Genomic DNA, 6,000 nt, shown 5'->3' on the forward strand with positions numbered 1-6,000 from the left:
TTTTTTGGTATACTAATTCACCCCCCCCTCTTAGTTTTCATCACTCGCGCGGTAAATCCTTCGAGCCGTATAGAAATCAGGTGTGAACAAAAGTTATAGCCTTAGGTATAGTTGTTCCTACAGTGTAACTTGTCAAAAGGACATATGGGCCCCACCACAAGTTACAAGGCTCTTAAGTGGGTCACTGCAGAATGAACTTATGTCCAAAAACATCAAAAATTACTTAACACCTTTTTATATAGAAACCCACCCATTCTATTGATTGCGAATATTTGTGATAAATTCAGTGCAAAAGCATAGATGGTTTTTCTGCCAAGATACTCACCATACATATTTCCTTGAGTAGAAACAAGGCTTTTTGAAAGGCTACTTGTATCTTGATAAAAGTGGTGACTCCCCCATCATAGGGATCATCTATCTATTATGCTCGTGCAAGACTTAGTCTATCACATCCTTACCTGCTATGGCGGGATTCATAAGGTATGTAGTACCAAAGTTGAAGAAATATCAAGATGTGGGCTGAAATTATTGCAACTGGCCATTTGACCTTAGGGATAAAATGTGTTTGAAGTGTCTTCGTTTTGTGTCAGACCAGTGATAAATTGAGCTGACTTCTGGCTTTTGGAAAAACATACACAAAAACATTTGAAAAGGGGTCAAAATGTTCAAAGATTGGGTTGATTTAGACCCACAGTTATTTGTGCCTTTTGAGGCAACATTATTGTGTTTTTGTGCTTGCTCTATTTTCTTGTCAAATAAAATCAAAACCAATTCAAAAACAAGTATTCATCCAGCACCAATTTGTCAAAAACCAAGTATTTGGCAAAAATCAAAACAAAGTGCAAACAAGATATCAAATTATATGACCATCCTTCACATTTTGAGAAGGAAGAATCTTCATCAACATATCAATTTGAAGAAAAGACCATTAAGCTCAAAGGCTTTCATCAAAAGAAGGAGATTTTTCTATCTCAATAGATAAATTTTTGTCTCACATAGAGCCTTCTCACATCACATGCGTCTATATCTTCAAGGAAAACCCAACGAGTTTGATCAAGGGTCTTTAAACTGCAAAGCTTTTACTCAATATAGAGCTTTAATTTATCATAAAAACAAGGGAGGCAAAATCAATCCCGCCTTCTTTCCAAACATCTGCATTACATATAACATAGCTCGGGAAGAACCACCAACCCCTGAGAGAGAAGAGGAAGAATTTGTCCCATTTGTAACACAAAGTTTTTATTGAAGTTCCCATCCATTCTCACATTCATACATCATCAATCCATTCCAACTCTCGAAACATAAAAAGGTCTTGTCCTAAGTTCTTTTTAGATATTGCTTGAATCAAAATAACACATCACTTTTTAGAGTGTCTCTACATCTAGGATAAAATTTATCCTAAGAGGCATTTCTATGCAGTTTAAAACTAGTCTATGAGTGCATCCTCTCATTACTAGGTAGCTTGGTTTGTAACACATCTCAGACCTTGCTATACCTTATCATATCAAACATTGTTAACAAACACAACAAGCGATTCATCAAAGGACTTCGGTAACATCAAACCTTTAGTGTTAGAGATCCATATGCTAAACACTTCACCAAACATTTATCTCTCATTCCATCACCAACTCATAATCATTTTCACCAAACTTCAACAACAACTTTCAAACAAAATGGCTCAAACCAGATCAAGGACTAGACAACTAGAACTCAAAGAAGAAGAGGAGGAAAATCTCAATGAATTCCAAGAAGCCTTTGGAGGAAACACAAATGATGAAAATCCTAATACTCCCACTCCTGAAGCAATAGAAAGGGCACAACACAATCCCCTCTTCAATTGACTTTTCGATGAAATCCTCAAAAACGACGCTGATGCTCACTTTTTGAGACTTGCTCAAGAGGGAGCCAAACTACCCTCTGATTTTGATACTGCACAATTACAGCAAGCATCGGAACACCATAGTCATAATAAGGGTGGAAGAGGTTGAGATAACTTCAGATATGACCTTAATCAAGGAAATCCCCCACCTCCTCCTCCTCCTAATGACATTGACATGTTGAGGCAACAAGTCAAGAATCTAGCCCAAAAACTCTAGAATGGTGTGAAAACTACCCAGTTTTCACTTAATGATATTTGTCCCTATCCCTTTGATAGGAATCTACATATGCCACCTTTACCATGAGCATTTGAAACACCTAAGTTCGAAAAGTATCGGGGAAAAGGAGACCCTCGAGATCATGTCAGGGAATTTCACTCAGCTTGCCTAGAAGTGGCATATGAAGACACATATCTAATGCACCTCTTTCCTCAGAGTTTGGGGGGAACAACCACACAATGGTTTTCTCAACTAACAGGCAACATTAGGACATTCGAATAACTGGTCCAAAAGTTCATTGTACATTATTCACACAACATAGAACGCGATTTCACCATGGCAGATCTATGTAACACCAAGCAAAAACCAGGGGAACTATTTTCAGCTTTCTTGCAATGGTGGAGACAACTATCTAGTAGGCGTTCTCTTCATCAACCTAAACGAGAGTTAGTGGAAATATTTATTTCCAACTTGAACGAAGAAATGGAATTCCACCTAGACATGAAAGGCATAGAATCCTTTGCTGACATGATCACCCAAGGGTTAAAATGTGAATGGGCCCTCATTAAAAAGGGGCTTATCAAGATATACAATGAACCAAAAGATGGCCCTCACCCATGCTTTAACAGTGATAAACCCAACTTCTGGAATAAAAACAAAAACATCGTCAATGACAAAGTTGTAGATGCAAGGACTATAATGAGTGCACAACCTGTGGTTCGATTTGCGGGGCAAAATCCCCTTCCTAAGAACAACATGGTTGCTCCTCCGCAAAATCAAGGACGCAATGCACCGCAAGAGGAACTGAGACAATGACATCAAAATTATAAACCAAAACGTACATACACTCCCTTAGGGGAACCTATTGAAACAGTGTTACGTCAATTGGTCTCTTCAAATCTGGTGACCTTACCAAAGATATCTAATTACGAACCTCAGGTCAAACCTCCATGGTGGAGAGATAGCGAACATTATGAATTCCATCAAGGGAAAGGGCATAAAACAAGTAACTGTCATAGACTGAAAGATCTTATTGACCGAAGAGAGATTGAAATTGAAGGACACGACCCAAAAACCTCAAATAATGATCATCTCATGTTTAAGAATCCGCTTCCATCACACGATCAAAGGGGTCCTTCCACTTCAGGATGAAACACAGATACCAATGATTATACATGAGCCGCCTATAATTACAATGTGAATCACCTATATGATGCCAATGAACAAATTACAACCATCACCATCAAAGATCCAAGCCCTACCTGCAATGTTGTTACGCGTCGTAGCAAGATCACCATTAAAGCAACTCCACAAGGCACAACCTCCATCCCAAAGTAGTATAACATTGTGGAACAATTAGATAAGACACCCGCACTTATATCCATCTTAGAGATTTTGCGCCTATCCCCGTCTCATAAAACAATCTTGGATCAATCTCTCCAAGAAGCGTCAGTCCCTGCCAATCTAAATACAAATCAATTTCAAGCTATGGTTGGTAATATGAGGTCATCACCATGTCTCACTTTCTCTGAAAGTGACAATACATCCTTCCAACAACCTCATAACGCCTCACTCCATATTGAAGGATTTATCAACCAACACAAGATCAAGCGAGTCTTGATCGACAATGGAGCAGGCCTAAATATATGTGCATTACAATTGGTCACAGCATTGGGATATGCAGTTTAATCAGTGGATCCCCGCAAAAAGATAACCATAAAAGCCTATGATGATGCAGAGCATTCTTCAAAAGGAGTAGTTGTGTTACCAATCCGAGTAGGCCTAGTGGTGAAGCACATCATATGTCAAGTTTTGGACCTTTCTTTGTCGTATAATTTGTTGTTAGGAATACCTTGGATACAAGCCGTTCCATCCACCTATCACCAGTGTATCAAGTTTCCTCATAACGGTGTAGAAATTACAACCCTTGGTGATGCAAATCTGTTTGCATATTGTAACAATATCAACCATTAGCCAGAGATTACCATTCCCAACAACATAGAAGCTACCCCATCCACATCATATGTTACTCCAACCTCTCTTTCCAATTCAAACACCACTATACCAAAGAAAGAGAAGCTAAAAATGAAAATGGCAGAGGAAGGTCTTGGGGAGTATAATCTAAGCCAACTCTTTTGTGTTGGGCAACTACCCACTTCCCCTAGAACTCATGGTAAGCCTCAAAGGTTACTTCAAACACCACTGGTCAAGCCAACATGCACTTTGGCACCTTTTATCCTTGGAAAGAGTCAGGAAGAGGAGACCAGAGATGAGGACTTAGCAGAATGGATCTATAAAGACCCTATCACCACACAAATCCCACAAGCTAAGCTTCCCACATATCAATATGGCAAAGGCCTTACCATTATGCAAAGAATCGGCTATGATGGTCAGAGTGCTTTGGGACCTCACAAGCAAGGACAACATGAGCCATTGTAGCCTAAATTAAAGCTTAAAGATAACACTGGATTAGGCTTTCAAAAAGAGACTCTTCCTAAGCTCAGGTTCAAAGGGAAACCCAACAAACCTCTATATCAGCCTAATACTCTAAAGAGGCCACCCTTGATTATATCAGCAACACCAAGAACCACAACAACTGCCCCAATGAGGCAGAGAATCTCATCAACCATCCACAACACCAATCATACCACCAATCAAACCAACAACCCCATCAACAACAACAACCACATCAACAACACCATTAGCAGTATCAGAACCCCCAATAGTATCGACATCACTGATAATTCCATCAGAAACAGTAGATTCAACAACATCGATACTCCTAGTATTAGATTCACTTATCCCAATAATCCTCCCCGCAGCACCAGCCATTCCATCTCCAAAGGTACATCAACCAATTACACCTACAATGTTCAACTCAAAAGATATCCCGGTTTGGTATAGTAATCGGATATTGGAAAGCGACTCAGAGACCCACTCACATGAGTGGGAATTTGATTCCGTACATCTCAATACTTCAGATGAGGAAGACGCATCACCACCTCCACCTCACAAAGAAATCCTTGTTTACGGAGAAGCACAGATTAAAACCTCTTGGGTTCCTAAACTAGAAACACCTTCCACAGACCCTACGTCACATCCTACGCCTGATTCTGATAGGGAGAGTACCATCAACGACCTTCACCACAACGTCTTAACCCTCACTAACATATCTTATGAACTTAGCCAGATTGATGAGGTAATTCCCATTATCCATCGTGAACTCATCGAATGGAACCAATCCAATCCCCCATGCCTTGACCAATTCCAAAATGATGAGACGATCATTGAATTTTTGGAACTACGGGATAACATACCAACCAGGGATCACAAAGATGGATTCGCCATTGAACTTAATAGCGCAACATACTTCGGGGTAGATGTCAAACCTTTCAGCTGCAAAAATATTACAATAAAACATGGATCTTCCAGTGAAAACCACACCGTGGCACTGTTTGATCCCAAAAAAGTAAAAAGAAAGAGTGTATCCAACGGTGAAAACCTCCCTGAGGCACCTACAGATGAAAGGTTTGACATCCTCCCCTCTAGTACAAATCAAGAATGATCAACGATCCTTATTGAGGAAACAAAAGAATTCAACGTGGGGACTCCTGAAACTCCTCACCACATACATCTGGCATCTCTTTGAACTCCAGTGGAACAACCTAAGTTTGTAGAATTCTTCCAGAAGCGTTAGATAAACTTCGCATGGTCATATGCAGACATGCCTGGTCTAGATCCTGATTTGGTCATGCATCACCTCATTGTGGCAAAAGGAGCTAAACCAGTAAAATAGAAGCTTCACAAGATGCACCCCCAGATTGTGGTACTAGTCAAAGAAGAACTTAAGAAACTCCTGGATGTTGATTTTATTAGACCAATTGATTATGTTGATTGGATATCC

Source organism: Cryptomeria japonica, chromosome 2 (assembly GCF_030272615.1).
Source record: "Cryptomeria japonica chromosome 2, Sugi_1.0, whole genome shotgun sequence".
In the NCBI taxonomy this organism is placed as follows: domain Eukaryota; kingdom Viridiplantae; phylum Streptophyta; class Pinopsida; order Cupressales; family Cupressaceae; genus Cryptomeria; species Cryptomeria japonica.